This window comes from Ambystoma mexicanum, chromosome 5p (genome assembly GCF_040938575.1).
Source record: "Ambystoma mexicanum isolate Mex_15411 chromosome 5p, UKY_AmexF1_1, whole genome shotgun sequence".
Taxonomy (NCBI): Eukaryota; Metazoa; Chordata; class Amphibia; order Caudata; family Ambystomatidae; genus Ambystoma; species Ambystoma mexicanum.
Genome location: NC_090930.1, coordinates 376,896,918 through 376,917,724, shown reverse-complemented (window position 1 = coordinate 376,917,724; position 20,807 = coordinate 376,896,918).

Genomic DNA, 20,807 nt, shown 5'->3' with positions numbered 1-20,807 from the left:
GGGCTGTGATTTGTGGAGGCACTACATTAGAGGAAGATGATGGCGCTATATCTAGTTGTGTGCTCGTTGGTATATCATCGAGTATCATGGTTGATATGATAGGTTCTTCCCATTCAGGTGTCTTCAGATCATCTCCAATCAGATTGCTACGCAGTTTCATCACTTTCAAGCATAGAGTGGTTTTAAATGAAACTTTTAAAAATGAGCACCTTGTTGTATGATTTTAATTGAAAGTAGTTAATAATAAGGGCACTTACTTCTGCTAGCTCATCCGAGTCAAGGAGTTAAAATTTCACAGTTTATTCAAGTGTCGAGATACCTTGTTTCCAGGAGGTGGGAAGTGCAGCGGGTTTGACTATATGCCGGGACTCAATGTCTATGCCTCTCAGAGCCAAACAGCAGCAAAACAGTCCTTGTAAAAGTAAGAATGCAACGCCATTTACTCCGCACCGGGCTTAACGCCGCAAGGGTGAACAGGGTTGCTTTTTCAGCTGTGATCAAGTCACGTGATAGGTCACGTGACCGCCGATGGGCTCCGCCTCCTCCAGGAAGCGAGCGCGGGCTGAGAAGGCAAGAGTCCCCCTGGACTCGCAGTGCCAGCCGCTGATGATGCAGGTAAGAGGTGGTGTGTTGTCAGCTGGATACTAGGTTGAAAAGAACAAAAGCGCCACTCGAACGATCGGGGCTGCATTTTCAGCTGTGATCAAGTCACGTGATAGGTCACGTGACCGCCGATGGGCTCCGCCTCCTCCAGGAAGCGAGCGCGGGCTGAGAAGGCAAGAGTCCCCCCTGGACTCGCAGTGCCAGCCGCTGATGATGCAGGTAAGAGGTGGTGTGTTGTCAGCTGGATACTAGGTTGAAAAGAAAAAAAGCCTTGTCTTTATAATATTTCCTTTCACATCCGTTCGCATATATTTTTGGCCACCTACACAAGTAAGAAGTTCAAAATTTTGATTAGTTTATTCTGCAAATGTTATTCGATATTTATTTTTTAAAAAGTCTTCTTTTTTCATATTTTATTTTGAAAAAAGTGTAACCACAGAACACATTCGTGGACTTTTGTAAAAACTACCACATTTCCAATAGAGCTGCTTCAGAGAATCCACCAACTATTACTTAAACTAGGCTGATTTCCTTTTTATTTTCATTATAATACATCTTCTAAACTTTGTGTGCGTCCTTATTTCAGCCACCTACACATAAGAAGTAAACGACAATAAACCAAAATCTTTCCTTAAAATTTGACTTTGTGGTCAGGACTCAATTCTTTTTAGATACTATACTATTCTCATTATTAGTTTGGCAATAGCCTTGCCGGTAAAACCGGCAGGCTGACGCCAAACTTGTGAAATTTTCTGGCACCCGCGAATGGGCAATTACCGGGTCATTAGGGCCCGTCAGACCCGGTATTTGCCCATCGCGGACGCCGGAAAAAAATGCTCCCCATTCCCATTGAGCCCTGTAGGGCTCAATGGGAATGGAGAGGTAAGACGCACTGGCACCATTCAGACGAGTTCTGCTCGCAGGTGCCGGTACTCCCTCCAGGCCATTCCTGGCCAAAAGGAAGGCACCTGCGAGCAGAACTCATAGTTTGCCGGTCCGGTAACAACGGTACCGGCAAGCTTACTGGTACCGTTGTTACCGGACTGGCAAACTAATAATGAGGCCCATTGTTTGTGCTGTTCTACCTACTGTTTACTTATTTCAGATCTAAACTGTTATTAACATCTAAACTCCCTAGCACTCATAATAATGTACTTGGAACCATTCACATTATACAGTGAAGATTGAAGAATGCTTCTTTTTTGTAATTTATACAATCTTGACAATCTAATATATACATGTATATCATAGTGATTTTATATTGGAACCTAGTAAATATTTAGCCTTTGGTTTACAGTTTATAGTTTATAGAAACTGAGATAGAATTGTATTTGTGTGCAAATGCTTATTTTAGTAAGGAGGCTCATGTACGGGAAGTGAATATATTAGCAATACCTACTGTATATAGTTCAGTTTTTGTTTTAGGAAATGTTGTTTTATAAAGTCATGAGTTTTAACAATAGTATTTTAAATTATTAGTATCATAAGAATAAAAAATAATTTAGATGTAAAAGTACATTTTAAGTAGAAATGTTACTTCAGTGAGTAGAATTTTTTTTCTCTCCAATGAGAAGTGTTGTTCCTCTACAAAATGATAAATGTTCACAACTTTAACTGGTTGAGTACTGGGAATACAATCAGTGTTAGTAAAGTACTAGTAGGAAATAAAAACAAACTTTGATCAATCTTCTTTATATTTCCATTATAAAATATATTGCATTGTCTTTCATAGTTGTTATGGTGACTGAGCAGACAAAATCAGGTCTCCATGGAAGAAATCAGGTAAGACATTTAGAAGAACACTTTATTTCTCTAAAGTAAATTTGTTTTAATATTTTTTTGTGAATTCTATTAGTGATCTTAACAAAGAAAATGTGGAAGTTATGGTATAACAAAACCCTTGAAAATCAGGAAATAATTTTTAGTTGCAGGTATTCTAAGGTAAAACCCTAATGCAAATAAGCCACTCAATGTATAGTATTACCTATTTACCCAATTTAAACATTAATTTTGCATGTCTATATTCACAAAGACATTCACAAAGACATTCAGCGATTCACCGTTTCAGGGTGACTTAGATCATTGAGTGGGGCCACAACACAGATCGACGCTGCATTTTGCATAAATGTTCACCCTCTCCTGCATGTCTCCTTGTTGTTTCTAGCAGTAATGGAGTGTGATTTGTTGTGTTTCTCATGTTTCCCCTCTTGTCCTTTCAAATGTATGTGCTCCTTGTGAAAATTATCAGTTTTCAAAACTCCCAAAATGTAATGCTCTCTCTATCTCTCTCTCTCTCGCTCTGTCTCTTTCTGTCCCCCCTCCAACCTCTCCTTCCCACTACACACTCTCTGGAGAAAACGCATGGAATCACCATCCAACTTGCGCCTTTTCCCACCCCACTTCTCATCCCTGCCTCTACAATGAGACACCCCCAGATGCTAAATTACTCTGATCCTTCCACCCCAGCCTCTCCATTGCCCTGTGTGATTTTATTACTCCCCAACCCACCCCTCCCTATTCCATACTTACCTGACCTCCTGCCACTGATTACTTGTGAAATGTTTTCGCAATGCATGTAATAAACTATCCTGTCACCTTTATGTAACTAGATGTTGTGTGCTGTTGCATCTGTGAATGAGGAGAATATGGTGTTCTGTTTGTTCCAGCCTATGAGTATAGTGATGATGTGGTTTAGTGACAAAGCTTATTGAGGACTGGTAACCATGTTTGTTTGTTTCTTTATTTGGTAATGCGCACCAAACCCGTAGCAGCAGATAAGAATACATCAGGCTTAGTTACAACGTGGCACCAAAAACATTTCAAAGGACAGATACAAATGGGTTTCATAGTGATACAGTAGGTTACATAGATTCATATTATGACATGGCATCAATACATTGTGAGGGGACAGATACAAATGGGTTGCATAGGATACAGGGCCTCATTTCGACCCTGGCGGTACATAGTGAACGCCGCCGTAAAAGGTGCCTGCGCCGTTCACTCCGTACCACCGCATTACGAGGTCCCCTCGCGGGACCCAGGAAGCAACGCCTGGGAAAACCAGGCGTGCTTACCGGGTACCGCAAGGGGAAGAGGGAGCAAACAACGGGCATCTCGTAACGGCCCGTTGTTTGCTCCCTCTCCCATTCCCATTCAGCCCTATGGGGGCTGAAATGGGAATGGGGAAGGACCGTGTTCGGGTCCTTGGAGGGAGGAATTACCGGCCCTTCCAAACTTGGAATGGCCTGGTAAATCCTCATTCCGAGGACCCAGACCCCGACGCGATTTCGGCGGCAGCCATGCCGCCAATAGCGGCACGGTTACTGCCGAACTCGTAATGAGGGCCACAGTCTGTTACATATATTCGTGAGAGTGGTACAATAGAATGAGTACATTCATGGTTAGGTTTGTGAGTGAGTGAGTATTCCAGGTGATTAGGGGGTCATACATCATCTGACCACAGCCAATTTAGGGAGTTAGGTCTGAAACTAAGGTAGGACTGAACCGTTCTGAGGCTCAGAGGTAGTGCATTCCAATGTTGAGCAGCTTTCACTGGGAAGCTGACTCCTCAGATTTGGTTAGCTTGAACCTAGGTATCTTTAGACAGTGGGTTTTAGCTATTATGGATGGGTGAGACGATATTTTTCTAGTCATTCTCTCTGTGAGGTATGGGGGAGCTGCGTTATTGAGGCATTTCAAAGTAAGTGATATGGTTTTAAGAAGAATCCTATGACTTATCATCAGCTAATGGTGACTTCTTCTGAAGTTAGAGATGTGTTCTCTGTTGGTAAGATTTAAGGCAGTTATCAGAGCATTATTTTGAAGTGTTTGTAATTTATTGAGGATGTGTTTGCTAATTCCTAGATATAGGTCATTGCAATAGTCCCATTTTGACAATATAAGTGCATTGGCGAGGGTGATACAGTTTGCTTCTGTTAGATATGGGCAGTAGGCCCTGATACGTTTGCCTGTGTAGGCAATAGAGGAAGCCAAGGAATTGACCTGTTTTCTTAATCATAAGGTGGAGCCGAGATAAAAACCTAGTGTTTTTACCTTGTTTACTACTTTGATTATGTTCCCATCAATGTTAAATGAGGCATAGTTGGGACTTTGTTTTTTTAGGTTGGCTTTGGAGCCAAGGATCCGAATCTCTGTTTTATCATCATTCAGCCAGAGGCCATAGGATGCCATCCACGCCTGAATGATAAGGTATATTTCATTCACCAAGTCCGTATCCTTATCAAAATTGCCCGAAAGGGGAATGCGGATCTGGGTGTCATCTGCATAGTTAGTATAGGTGACACCCAGTCTGTCCAATTTATCAAATATGGGCTTGGTGAATATTTTATACATAGTGGGCGAGACACAAGGTCCTTGTGGAACACCACAAGTCATTTGAATCAGGTCAGCTGAGGCCGATGGGGAGAAGACTTTCATAGTTGTGTTTGCTAAGAAGGACTGGACCCAAGCTATTATGTCACTCAAGAAGGTCGCCGCCAACGCTAGATGTTTGCATAAAACAGCATGGTCCACCAAGTCGACGGCCGCCGACAGGTCGAGGAGGAGTAGCATGGCAGTTTTGCCTTTGTCCTTCAGTTTGTCTATTTGGGTATTTAGGTCAATTAACACCATTTCAGTGCTGTGTTGTGGTCTGAATCCGGATTGGTGAGATCCTAGAAGGTGATAAGTTTCAAGGTAGTCTTGAATTTGTAGGTAAGCTACTCTGTTGATTATCTTAAGGAGAAAGGGAACCATGGTGAGGGGTCTGTACTTATTAGGGAGGGATGGATCAAGCATCTGTTTCTTGAGGAGCGGTAGGCCCCAAGATTCTTTTAGGTTCATTGGGACAGTGTTGGTTTTGAATGAGGCATTCATTAATTTTGAAATAAAGGTACAAATGGGTTTCATAGTGATACAATAGGTTACATAGATTCATATTATGACATGGTATCAATACATTGCGAGGGGACAGATACAAATGGGTTGCATAGCATACAGTCTGTTGCATATATTTGTGAGAGTGGTACAATAGAATGAGTACATTCATGGTTAGGCTTGTGAGTGAGTGAGTATTCCAGGTGATTAGCGGGTCATACTTCATTAGACCTCAGCCAATTTAGGGAGTTATGTCTGAAACTAAGGTAGGACTGAACAGTTCTGGAGCTCAGAGGTAGTGCATTCCAATGTTGAGCAGCTTTCACCGGGAAGCTGACTCCTCCATATTTGGTTAGCTTGAACCTAGGTATCTTTAGACAGTGGGTTTTAGCTATTATGGATGGGTGAGACGATATTTTTCTAGTCATTCTCTCTGTGAGGTATGGGGGAGCTGCGTTATTGAGGCATTTCAAAGTAAGTGATATGGTTTTAAGAAGAATCCTATGACTTATCATCAGCTAATGGTGACTTCTTCTGAAGTTAGAGATGTGTTCTCTGTTGGTAAGATTTAAGGCAGTTATCAGAGCATTATTTTGAAGTGTTTGTAATTTATTGAGGATGTGTTTGCTAATTCCTAGATATAGGTCATTGCAATAGTCCCATTTTGACAATATAAGTGCATTGGCGAGGGTGATACAGTTTGCTTCTGTTAGATATGGGCAGTAGGCCCTGATACGTTTGCCTGTGTAGGCAATAGAGGAAGCCAAGGAATTGACCTGTTTTCTTAATCATAAGGTGGAGCCGAGATAAAAACCTAGTGTTTTTACCTTGTTTACTACTTTGATTATGTTCCCATCAATGTTAAATGAGGCATAGTTGGGACTTTGTTTTTTTAGGTTGGCTTTGGAGCCAAGGATCCGAATCTCTGTTTTATCATCATTCAGCCAGAGGCCATAGGATGCCATCCACGCCTGAATGATAAGGTATATTTCATTCACCAAGTCCGTATCCTTATCAAAATTGCCCGAAAGGGGAATGCGGATCTGGGTGTCATCTGCATAGTTAGTATAGGTGACACCCAGTCTGTCCAATTTATCAAATATGGGCTTGGTGAATATTTTATACATAGTGGGCGAGACACAAGGTCCTTGTGGAACACCACAAGTCATTTGAATCAGGTCAGCTGAGGCCGATGGGGAGAAGACTTTCATAGTTGTGTTTGCTAAGAAGGACTGGACCCAAGCTATTATGTCACTCAAGAAGGTCGCCGCCAACGCTAGATGTTTGCATAAAACAGCATGGTCCACCAAGTCGACGGCCGCCGACAGGTCGAGGAGGAGTAGCATGGCAGTTTTGCCTTTGTCCTTCAGTTTGTCTATTTGGGTATTTAGGTCAATTAACACCATTTCAGTGCTGTGTTGTGGTCTGAATCCGGATTGGTGAGATCCTAGAAGGTGATAAGTTTCAAGGTAGTCTTGAATTTGTAGGTAAGCTACTCTGTTGATTATCTTAAGGAGAAAGGGAACCATGGTGAGGGGTCTGTACTTATTAGGGAGGGATGGATCAAGCATCTGTTTCTTGAGGAGCGGTAGGCCCCAAGATTCTTTTAGGTTCATTGGGACAGTGTTGGTTTTGAATGAGGCATTCATTAATTTTGAAATAAAGGTACAAATGGGTTTCATAGTGATACAATAGGTTACATAGATTCATATTATGACATGGTATCAATACATTGCGAGGGGACAGATACAAATGGGTTGCATAGCATACAGTCTGTTGCATATATTTGTGAGAGTGGTACAATAGAATGAGTACATTCATGGTTAGGCTTGTGAGTGAGTGAGTATTCCAGGTGATTAGCGGGTCATACTTCATTAGACCTCAGCCAATTTAGGGAGTTATGTCTGAAACTAAGGTAGGACTGAACAGTTCTGGAGCTCAGAGGTAGTGCATTCCAATGTTGAGCAGCTTTCACCGGGAAGCTGACTCCTCCATATTTGGTTAGCTTGAACCTAGGTATCTTTAGACAGTGGGTGTTGGCTATTCTGGATGGGCGAGTCGATATTTTTCTATTCATTCTCTCTGTGAGGTATGGGGGAGCTGCGCTATTGAGGCATTTCAAAGTAAGTGATATGGTTTTAAGTAGGATCCTATCACTTATCATCAGCCAATGGTGACTTCTTCTGAGGTTGGAGATGTGTTCTCTGTTGGTAAGATTTAAGGCACTTCTCAGAGCATTATTTTGAAGTGTTTGTAATTTATTGAGGATGTGTTTACTAGCTCCTAGATATAGGGCATTGCAATAGTCCAATTTTGACAGTATAAGTGCATTGGCAAGGGTGATACAGTTTGCTTCTGTTAGACATGGGTGGTAGGCCCTGATAAGTTTGCCTGTGTAGGCAGTAGAGGAAGCCAAGGAATTGACCTGTTTTCTTAATCATAAGTCAAGATAAAAACCTAGTGTATTTACATTGTTTCCTACTTTGATTATGTTCTCGTCTATGTTAAATGAGGCATAGTCGGGACTTCGTTTATTTAGGTTGGATTTGGAGCCAAGGATCCGAATCTCTGTTTTATCATCATTCAGCCAGAGGCCATAGTATGCTATCCACGCCTGAATGAAGAGGTATATTTCATTCACCATGTCCGTATCCTTATCAAAATTGCCCGAAAGGGGAATGCGGATCTGGGTATCATCTGCATAGTTAGTATAGGTGACACCCAGTCTGTCCAATTTATTGAATATGGGCTTGGTGAATATGTTATACATACTGGGCGAGACACAAGGTCCTTGTGGGACACCACAAGTTGTTCGAATCGGGTCAGCTGAGGCCGATGGGGAGAAGACTTTCATAGTTCTGTTTGCTAAGAAGGACTGGACCCAAGCTATTACATCACTCAAAAAGTAGGCAGCCGACGCTAGATGTTTGCATAAGACAGCATGGTCCACCAAGTTGAAGGCCGCTGACAGGTCGAGGAGGAGTAGCATGGCAGTTTTGCCTTTGTCCTTCAGTTCGTCTATTTGGGTCTTTAGGTCAATTCATGTCGTTTCAGTGCTGTGTTGTGGTCTGAATCCGGATTGGCGAGATCCTAGAAGGTGGTAAGTTTCAAGGTAGTCTTGAATTTGTAGGTAAGCTACTCTGTCGATTATCTTAAGGAGAAAGGGAACTGTGGTGATGGGTATGTAGTTAGTAGGGAGGGATGGGTCAAGCGTCTGTTTCTTGAGGAGCGGTAGGACCCAAGTTTCTTTTAGGTTCATTGGGACAGTGTTGGTTTTGAATGAGGCATTAATTAGTTTTGAAATAAAGGGAGCTAGTTCTCTCACTGCGTCCTTGACTATTTGGGCAGGGCAGTTATCTCCTTGATAGTTGGATGGCTTTAGTGATAGGATGATGTTTTCTGTTTCCTATATGGAAACTTTGGTGAAGCTAAAGGGTGCTGTCATGTTGGGGATTTCTGTGGCAGTGGAGACATCCGGCTCAGTCGAGGGCAGTGAAGCTTTTTTTTGCAATTTTTATTTGGAGGGATGTTATTTTGCTGCATAGGGCGATCTGTATGCTCATGCACCATTGTTTGTCCTTTGGTGCGTTGTCTAGAGTAGGAATGCGTGATTCTAGTTTCTGGAGGATCACAAAGAGTTCCTTAGTATTGGAGCAAGCTTTGGAGATTCTTTCATTGAAAACTTATTTTTTAGTCTGGATTATTTCTTTCTTATATTTATTTGTCATCTGGGTCAGTTGCAATTTGTTTTCTTCAGAAGGGGAAGGACGACAGAGGGATTGCAGTTTTCTTTTCTGAAGTCTTAGCTCTTTAAGATGTGGTGTGAACCAGGCGTTGAGGTGTGCCTTCTGTTTACTTTTGCAGAGTTTGGCTGATGCAATGGTGTCTATGGCATGAGTCGTTGTGTTGTTAGAGACCTCTACTAGGAATTTCAGGTTGGAATTGCTTGGAAGCGAGCTGAGGGATGGGAAGAGATGAGGTAATAATTTTTCAGTAGTAACATTTTTTTTACATTTAGCGGCATGGGAGGTGTCATTGCAGTAGCTTTAGGCATTTGTTTATCTATTGTCATTGAAAAGTCAATCAGGTAGGCATCTGTCCAGGGTTGTGGGGTTATGTTCATAATGGTGGTGGTGCAGTTCATGTCCGCTACCCAATCAAGGGTTCTTCCTTTGTTGTGGGTAGGGGCATGGACTTTTTGGGTGAGTCCATACTCAGATAAGATGGAAACATTGGGCCTCATTACAAGTTTGGTGGAATATCAGCGGTTATACCATCAAGATACCACCAAACCATATTACTGTTATTTCCAATGGGTATGGCAGCATTACCTCAGGTGGTATTACCATCAGCTGTAATACTGCAGATTACAAGTGGTGGTTTGGTGGTGTTAGTCCCCATTTAATGGAGCCCATACAACGCCATTGGGGATTCTTGGTGGTATTACCATCTGGGGAATTGCCAGGTGGTAATACCACCAATGGTTGGAGGTAAAGTGGAGGATCTACTTCGATCCTCCATGTTACTGCCAAAAATCAGCAGTATTACCACCATGAATTCCACCGCTGGTAATACTGTCAAAGTTGCAGTTTGTGTAGTGTAGTGGTGGTGCAGGGAAAATGGAGGATAATTACCTTCACTTTTTTCCCACATTGTCAAACTCGTAATCAGCCCCATCTTCTCTCATTATGAGTTTGCCAGTATCCCGCTGGTATTACCGGTGTGATGCTAGCTGGTACTATAGTTTCCACCACTTGGTCTGCCGGCATTACTGGCAGATTCCAAGTAGTGGAAATGCTGGTAAGTCCCATAGAGCTCCATGGGGGATTTACCTGTATTACCGGAAACAGTTTTACCTGGCTGGTAATACCAGCAGTTTTTTGTTGATAGGGCGGTGGTTATACCTTCAGCTCTTAGCTGGAGGTAACTCCTCTACCCTACTGGCCAACTTATAGTTGGCCGGTCCGGAAAAGTGCTGGTACACATTATACCCGGCACTTGATTTCTGGACTGGCCAACTTGAGGCCCATTAACTCTGTGCAATTCTTCCTAGGAAAGAGAGATCTTGCACAGACAGTTAGTGATATAACAGACCCACCCTGAAAGGATTACTTTAGACTTTGTGCAAAAATGCCCTCCCAAGTGTTTGCAATCCTTTCTGTACAAGCAAGTAAGCAAAACCCTGCAAACAACCTTGTACCGAAAAATCTTCCATGTGGTTGGCTGAGGACTTTACCAATTTCATGGCATTATCAATTCTTGTTCATAGTTTATATGTTCTTTTGTTTTGTGATTTTGGATGTTGTTAGGTTCTTTTGTACGGATTGAACTGTAGGCACTGTGTTTAAAGAAATTTGATGCAGTGTTCTAGCAGCCACACTCTCACATTTCTCCAATGTACCCTTGCCCCAAACCACCAATCTCTGTGTTGCCTATTTTCATAACAGCAGCTCATCCCCTAAATTGAAATGCTCCATTTTACTCTGGGGGCCTGCATTATCGCAACAAAAAAAATATGTGATAGCAAGTCCCTTATGTCTGCTCGTGAGCCTCATCTTGAAGGTGTAAGTGTTCAGTGCTGCGCTTCAAATTATACAGTGAAGTCCAGGTATAAGCAAATCGGTACAAATCTGAGATGCTCAAGGCATCTCCTGATTTGCTCTAGTACAGATCTTTGTAAATCAGGCCTTCAATGTTTAAAGCATTTTTAACAGCCAATCTGACACTGAGACCACCAATTGTAACATTTGAGTTTTCACCTTTTTCATTAGAAATGTATGGATGTGTAATCTACTTTATGCACGTTTTACGAGATTGTGGTGTCATGTGGGTCTTGTGAATTATTGTTGTTGTTTCATTTTCTTTAATTTGTGTGGGAATATAATGAAGGAAGGAAGAAGCGACGATGTAAGATATATACAACTACCATGGAACAGCAAGTATCATGGAGAGTCATCCAGTCACCAAGACCACACCCTACAAAAGTCCATCAAGGTACTGATGCACTATTTCCTATCTCCCAACAGGCAAACAAGACATCCAGGTGCACCAGCACCGTTATAATGGTGCCAGTGCATGCAACCTCCCCATTCCTATTCGACCCTATGAGGCCGAATGGGAATGGGGGGCATCTTTTTTCTGCCGCCTGCAAATGGGCAATTACCGGGACCGGCAGGGCCACAATGACCCGGTAATTGCCCATTCGCGGGCGCTGGAAATTTTCAGAAGTTTTACGCAGCCTGCCGGTTTTACCGGCAAGGCTACCGCAAACCTCTAATGAGGCCCATTGATCCAAGAAGTGCATCAGACCCATAGTTATTGTTCCAAATGAATTTTGCTTCCCTGGCTCCATAAAGGCACTCTTCGAAATCCATTGACTTTGATATTGAATGTCCCTCATAGGTGGTAGCTTGTTGTGTATTGGTACTTCTAGGAAATGTTTATCTAGACTTCATTGGGGGATTTAGTTGTCCTCACATTTACTCAAAAAAACTGTTCTAACCTTTTTGCTTCCCTTAACCTTTCCTTTCTGCAACTCTGAATCTGAAAAGTATAACAGTGTAATATATAAATGCAAATATTATCCTTTTGATTGAAGTCAGCTCCAGGTGTAGGAGAAGTTTAGGAAGCATATCCAAAGATTATGCACTGGCTTGCTTGATTTCGAACAGTATTTTCAAAGTTTATTCATATTGTTACAACCTTTTACCTTTTTATAGTATGCTTATTTAAAACTGGTGTTAAATAAATAACTATTTATAACTGAAATCTTGAGTGCCGGTGCATCCAATATGCTGTGCTCCCTGGTGTCTTTCTGCCCGCCAGGCAGGCAGGCAGAAAGGCACCCATGAGCACAACTCCTAGTTTGCCAGTCCGGGAACTATGGTACCGGCAAGCTTACCAGTAACTTAGTTACCGGACCGGCAAACTTATAATGAGGCCCAATGTCTTGCACACAATTAGAGAGTTCAATAAAATCAGGTGCATTGTCACAAGCTGTTAAGCCTGTGGGAAGGGAGTTGAAATCATCTCGAATACGGTAAACCAGTGAAATTCCCAAGTGAGAAGAGCATGGCTTAAGGCAATAAGGTAAGTATCCAAGTCTAAACAGAAACTCTGGTTAGAAGAAGAGTGGTCCAGCTGGATTCCATCTTGCTACAGCAGTGCAGACCCTCGTTCCTGAGCCTCAGTCGTGGGGACAAGAGGGAGGATGTCTGGAGGGCTCCTGCGGTGGTACTTGGGAGGTTATCAGCAGCTATGAGCTCTTTTCAGTTCAGCAGCACTTTACAGTTTCAGCACTTAGCAAACAGCACTGATGCAGATCTCAGACACCAGGTGGACTCTCTTCGCTCCCTCGGTCCTGCTCTCCAGTGAGGGGACTCTGGATCTAGAAGTCCTGCTTCTGGATGGTCCTTAGGAGTCTGCTGGAACTTCTAGCAGGATTTGTTTCACAGAAGACTTTGCACCTGACTACAGACACTTGACCCCTGGCATTGGGCTCTCGCAGCAATAGAGAAGCTCAGCAAGTTGGGGATGGTGGTCCTTTGGAGTTCGTCTTGGGGTAAGTTGGTCCCACTAACCCAAGGGGAGACGTTGTTCTGTCCAGTGCTTCTCTGTCGAGGTGAAAAAAGAGGTCAACACATCAGCAGGGCTTCACTGGGCATTTTTAAAGGTCCAGGATGTTGCATCAAGCTTTGTTCAAGGTTTCTTCATTGGGTGTTTCTCCCAGTGGTCGATTCTGCCTCTAGTCTCAAAAACCTCACCTTTTAAGCAGGTTTCTCCCATTCATGCCTAGGCTGTCAATCACACAGCAGGGTGACTGTCCTGAAAGGACAGTCAGGCAGCCAATCAGGACAAGTTGCATTCAGGCATTTCTAGAGACAAAGGATAGGGAAAGTTCAGCACCCTCCCTCACATCCTGGCCTTCCAGGCACACTGGAGCCAGGGGCGGGCTTCAGGGCTGAAGCCCGCCAAAGGTAAGGCAAACAAAGGGCTGAAACCAGTCTCAACGCACAGAGTAAAAGCCAAGAAAGACCTCACAAACAGAACATGGTGAAAAAAGAAGACAGGGGTCATTTTGACAAAATGGTCACTCATGGGTGCTGTACTGCAGCTGAGGGTTCAGCCTGAAGTAGAAAAGTACAATGGTAGGAACAAGTAAACCGCTGCCACCAGCCGTTTAAAGTAGTGAGAGTAACATACAAATGTTACATGAGAAAGTACGATAAGGGGCTACTAAATCATACCCCAGAACTCCACATAAGATGGTGTGTGCTGGACCTACAAAGAGAAAAGGTAAGTAAAGTCAGTTTCACACTACTATTCTTGAGAACTGTAGTTCACACAAGAAAAGGTATTTAAACCTTATGAGAAATCTAAAGGATTTCTCTGTGACACTGCACTGAAGGTGCTGTGTGTCACCATACAAGAAAGAAGATGTCTATGGAGTTTGTCAGACTCCATAAACAAAGGAAACACATAATCCAAATCAGGTAAAAACACATGAGATAGTGAGAAAAAGATATCACTCACTCCAGGGTTGAAATTAAAAAGTCCTACATCCACCAAAAGAGCTGGGGGACTTTAAGGTTAAAGAGAATTAGCACAGAAATGAAATTTCTCCCTAACAGGATTCATCTCCCCAGATCAGCATATCACCCTCCCCCTCCCGCTTGCCATCTCACCGTGCCCATACGTCTCCCTGGCCAGTGTATTAACACACACTCAATACCATCTGAGAGAGGCTAACCCAGATCGAGATGTGCCAGGGGCAATACAACAGATAACCCAGGAGCAACTGAGACACTCCCAGGCAATGCATGATGTAGTGATGGGGACCTCCACATGAGTAGACACTTCCCTAGACAATCTGGGTAGACATGCTTCAGACGCCACTGCCAGAAACACCCTAATCAGAGAATGGTTATGGGAGTTGGCAGATCACATGTCTGCCACACATGAGACAATTTGAGGGATAAATTGGTCCGTGCAGAAAAACTACAAAAAGACAGGCAGTCTGTCATGAGCACAAATAAGAAGGAAGTTCTTCCCTGTCTTACGTTTAGCAACTGTAATAATCTGATCAAAGGGCATGTGATTACTCACTCACACACAAGCAAACAGATTGCCTTACATGGTTTATTTATTTATTTATTTATTGCATTTAATTACACGCCTAAACCCTTGAGTATCACGGCATAGGTTACATATACATTTGTTTCATGTCAGAGTGATTATGCCACTTGTATGACATCTGGATTGGTCTATAGTATTAAGTGCCCATGTGGCCTACTATATGTGGGGCTACCATGAAGACCAGCGCGTGAAATGTGGACCCAGCAAAAGTCTAATGTTCAGACCAATAATATTAAGCAACCGGTAGCAAGGCACTTTAATGAAAAGAGACACACAATTTCACAAATACAGTTCACAATACTGCAAGTGGTGAAACATGTGTGTAGATGAGGGGACTTCAACACATGCCTCCTACAAAGAGAAATGTTTTGGATTCATATATTGGATACAGTGTATCCAAAGGGCATGAACAAAAATTTTTGTTTAAATTGATTTATTTGAAATGGTACATTTGATTGTGATAAACTGTGTTTTTATGTCGAAGTACTCTGGTTGCTATGGTATACTTGTGAGGTATATGAACTAGATATGAAACCTTTCCCAATTTCTTTTTGACACTATATGTGGAGATGGGTCACATTACTGTTAAGTGTAATGGTATGAAATGTATATCTTAATGTGAACATGCTACAAAGTGAGTAAGGGAATATTGGTAGGATTGCCACGCAGATTATACACCGTAATGGGAATGTGCCGCAAGGTGAGAATATGAATATGGGCAGGACTGTCATAAACTTTGTCAACTCTACTTCTCTTTATTTTCATATTGGTATACTGCATTCAGGAATGTATTCATCCATAAGAGAACTGGTGATGTTGTGAATTGTGAATGTGTTTAGAAGGATAGGCTCATCATTGTATGTACCCTCAGCTGTGTGAACCCTGATCCTGTATCTTCAAATGTATGCACTTTGAGCAAATACTAACATTTGAGGATAACCCAGTAATGCGTAGGTAGTTAGTCCATTTAATATTCACCTTACTTCAGTGAGTTGTTGAAATCTATGCCAGGTTGTGAGTTTACTAGTGTAGAATGCAAAAATATATCCATTGTTGATTGTATCACCTGGGTAGAAAGACTGTGCGTAAAGGTGGATTTTTGCCTTCCACTTCATTGTAGGAATTTACATCTCTTACATTTTGGCAATTACTCTCCTGACAATTTCTCATAAATTGGGTACATATGTTCTAATTATTGGTGCTCCCATATATCCAGAGTAGCACAGGGTATACTAGATGAGGATTTGGGTACTCCTCTTCAAGATGGCCACCAGAATTACTTGTTATTCACAATCCAAGATTGAACATGTGGTAGGTGGGGGTAGTCGACTGGTTGGTTTCAGGAAGCTGTATTTATATGTACTCTGGTAGTGTAACAGGCTGACTAGGAGATTTGAGAAAATGGCAGTACAGGGAATTGCGGGATGGACCGTGAATATTTAGGTAGGAGGGGACTACTTTTTCGTTCGGAGTATGCCACAGAGATTAGAGTGGCTAGTTTCCATGAATGCAGGTCCTAATGAGGGACATGTATATGCTGTTGCAGGAACCATGCTCCTGCCATCTAGTCACCCAAGGAGATTGAAGGCCTCTGGGCAAATCCACTGCACATAAGTGCTGCCTATATATGTTTGGAATTCTTCTTAAAGGTGTTGGCTACTGTTTATTTTCATTGCTACTCAAACTCAATCCAGGGGGTAGGATAATTTGAGATCTTCAGACCTGTGATGGTCTCTGAAATGGGTATTTGTTTTTCCACAGTTCATCCCGAGATATTCTACAAAATATCATTTGACCTGACATCTGTTGGGTATCAGTGATAGTTCCGCAAACAGGCGGGTGATGTAGGCACTATAGAGTTATCATTAGATACCTTTGAGCACGTCGACATGGTGATGCACCAGGGTGATCCATGGTGTTTATGTAGTGTTAAGGGGTGAAACACTTAGAGGTTGTGGAGCACGTGAGATTGGTAGTAGACTTTTCCAGTGGAGGCAGACACAATTCTATCAATGAATGGTGATGGTGACCTACGTACACTTTCAAACGTATTTGTAATCGGAAATCGGGTTCACAGCACATTGACTTGTTGAACACTATGGTCTATGGTTGGTAAAATGGAGAACATTTTCTACTGAATTATTTATATTGAGAGTCATATGTAAGACACATGGGTCCTCATTACGAGGTTGGAGGTAGCCTTGCAGGTCTGACATGACGGGCAGCGCGGCACACGTGAGCACAGCTCGTAGTATGGCGGTACAGTAGCAACGGTGCCGGTAGCGCTAACAGTACTGTTACCTTACTGCCATACTTATAATGAGGCCCATGGTCTGTTTATGTTTGTATCTACAGTTCTGCTCCTGAAGCAGGGGATCATATCTCTGAAACACATCGAGCATCCGATGAAGAGAATCCTAGATTAGAATATTTTAAGTGATTGTGTTCTTATCTTTTGATTTAAGTGTACATCTTGACTATAAAAGTGTTGAGCTGTTTATTGAGCATTAAGGTGTGCAGGGGATGAGAGTGTCCATAGACTGGACACTATTGTACACATGAGACAATGTGCAGAGCCATAACCCTCATGATGCAGGGCCTACAGATGATGCAGCACCTGCAAATTCCTTGTCACTCACCTCTATTGAGGGATCAATAGCAAGCACGCCACCAGGTGCTCCCGCACCACTCAAATCATGCAAACTTGCCTCCAAGGAAAGGGAACAAGAGAAGGAATTAGTGGAGACTTTAATCAGACAGACTAGAAAGCACAGGTGTTTGGGGAGGGTGATGGTGTTAGGGATGAGGTGCACAGTTTTACAACAAATCACTTTGTATTACAGCCATTGGACCAGTGTTCATTTCATTAGAGTGATACACATGAATCCATAGACATTAAATGGACAGTGACAGGTGCCTTGTCTATACGTGCTTTCAGAAATAGTTGTCAATGATGTCCTGCCAGATGATACTGTCGACCCTCAATTCCTCACGTCTATTGTGAGGTGCCTGTCGTCACCTGCATCTTCTTCACCATCTGAGTTGGGGCGTGCAATGTCCTCATCTGGAGGCATGGGTATATTCCGGCGCACACACCTGTTTTGAAGCATAGCACAAGTGACACCAATCTCTCCCTCCTTTTCAGGAGGGTACATTAGTGCCCACCTGTCTGGTGGAGGCACCTGAACCTTCCCTTGAGTAGTCCAAACATGCTTTCTATGCACGTCCTGGCCCTTATGTTTGCCTCAGTATAGGCTGGCTTCTGCAGGTTGCCATGGTTCCTCAGCAGTGTTAACAACCCTGGTAGCAGTGAATGGCCAGAGTCACCTACAGCGGGTAGGACGAAGAGTGTTGAACATTGCAATGTTGCTTCCAAATGCTAATTGAATTCACTATTATCCTGGTGGCCTTTGTGTGCTGAAATGTGTGTAGGGCTGACTCTCTGTACTGCATGGGGGTTTGAGGGATTATAGTGGCTGTGTGTGGGCAAATGCAGGAGTAGGCAGAATGTTCTCAGTTGTCTCTGTCCCCAGCGTTAGTTGGATTTTAGATCATGGGCTACTGATTGGCACATAGAATATGGTTAATGGGACTTGTAGTGTCACCACTATTATCACATGCCTATCTCCATGTTTGCTTCTTTTCTGCATCATCATCTGATGTCATACTTACTCAAGAGCCAGGTTTGCTGTTGTCAGTGTGTGTCCATGAATGCAGGGTGCTTGCTGCTCCGCAGGACCATGCAATCATGTGTTGAACCTGGGAATCATGCTGGTCATCTGGATGTTCATGGAACGGCACTGTTTACGATTCCTGTATGCCGGCTCCACTCCCTGTGCAGGCACCAATGCCACATTCATGCAGTCAAGTGTTGCTATGACATTAGGAAAATGGACGATGGCATAGAATCTTGCCTTTGCTGCATGTACCTGGGTCTTGGTGGTGGGCAGCGAGATGTGTTGATGGGCATGCCTCATGAATGTGTCCAACACTTGTGCCAGCACTTTTGAGAATGTTGGCTGGGACATACAATGCAGCATCCACATAGCCTGCTGAAATGCACCTGTGGCACAGAAGTGGAGGGCAGACACCAGTTTATGCAGTGGTGGAATGACAGTTCTGATGTACTTGGCACTCTGAAGATCACTCTCTTTGAGGGTCAGCAGCTCTCATATAGGGTTCCTTTCCGATTGATACAAATAGGCCAACAGTCATAGCCCAGAGGGATGGATGGTATGTGGCATAGGTGGCCTCCCCAAAACACATCTCCTCCATCTTTGTGCAGACGGTATCCTTCCATGTAGTGGACCTGCATGCTGCTGGAGCTCAATGAACAGCAGCAGGTGGAGGATGCCATAATTCACTTCTGGTTGTGGTTGCGTTTGGCTTGGAAGTGTGGTTGGGGAGGGTGTGGGCCTTAAATACACTTTAGGAGGCTATTATTGTCACCTGTGCTTGATTCCCAGCGCCTGGATGCTTTAATCTCCAACTTCGTAATGGAGGTATCTGTACTGCATTTCTGGTGGTACTAATGCCAATTTTTGGAAGTTTTTCAGCATTAATTCCACTTGTAATTTGGTGGAATTAGCATTGTATTCTGGTGGTAATTCCACAAGCGGTAATTCTGCACTCAATTCCTCCAATTGCTGACAGAATTTCTGCTGACTCTAATTCCACAGGGGCTAATTACACCGGCAGAATGAATGCCCATTTTTGGTGACCTGTAATTTGACAAAGTGGTAAAAGAGTCGGTAACAGATTTACCACCACTTTGACCACTTACTGGCAAACTCAAAATGAGGGCCAAAGTCTTAAATATTGAAGAGGGAGATCCGATATTAGTGAAACTTTGAGTCGGTGCAAGTGCAATTTGCATTAGGGCAATATATATTTTTAAAACTGATTCTTTCAATGCATTTTCTCAACATGGCAAATTTCACACTAGTTGTAGAACTAGGCCAACCATTTTACTTGCACAACAATGCATTGAATACATGAATTTGCACCATGCCAATTTTTAACACAGTGATAAGATCAACATTTCTATAATACCACCTAACATCTGTATATTGATCAATTAAAGGTTTCCTCACACGAAAAGTAAAACATTTTTGTTGTATGTGAAGTTTCATTTGTACAATGATTTGTGTGATGACATTGGATCTGTTAATATACGTAGTGGACCTTTAATGTGTGTTTGCCCCTGGCATGTGTCTTCTGACAACCAACTACGACTGATCCTGTTACTAAGCAGGCATTAGTTCAATCAAACATGATTCTCATTACAACGAATTCATCTTGCTTTTGAATTTAAATAACGCGCTGTTGCATGCTTTCGGGCACAGTAAATGTTGTCATTTACTGCAAAGTTCCTACCTTTTTATTCGGTGCTGACTCTGGGATTCCATCTCCTTTAGGTGTTCCACTTTAGGCTTCTATATTGAGTAATGCCGCTGTGTCCCTGAAGGGAATTTCAATTTATATCTGTCTTCATTCCCGGAACTTCATCCTGGAACCCGTTTATTTGGACTCGTAAATCAAATGTGGTTGGCGATTACAGTATGCCATCTTTCCACATTCTTTTTAGAAGGAGCACGTTCTTGCCACCGTCACTAATACAGTCTTAACACGAGAAGACATCCTGGGGCTGATACATGGAATATTTGTGCCGAAAAATGGGGATGTGTGCGCCATCAGGGACATCATTTAGGGGTCACTAGAGGTCACAACAGCGACCTCTGAGGTCTCCCTTGCGACCTCTGTGGTCACTTGTTTTTTTTTGTAATTCAACCTCTTGGGCTGTGACCAGCACCATGTGGCTCATGGCTGGCTTTCCTGTTTAGGCCCCTTAAAAAGAAGAAAAAGAAGAACAGGAGTGCCACAAGTGTAACACTTTCAGCAGTGACCCTAAATAATAAAAGAATAGGAATACCAAATAATGTGTCTTTCTGGAATTCTATACAATAATTGCTAGACTCATTAAAGGTTTATTTCAGGCACACTTCAGAGGGTGAGTCACTGATTTAGTCTATTCTTAAACGCCTGAACTCAGCCTTTCATCCTTCTGAGGTCGATAAATGAGTACCAACACAGGTTGGGTGATATTGGGTGTATATTTTTTCTACATAAAGCGCTTAAGCGTAAGTGCTTTACAATAACACATCATTATCATTTGGGCATGGACATCTGCTTGC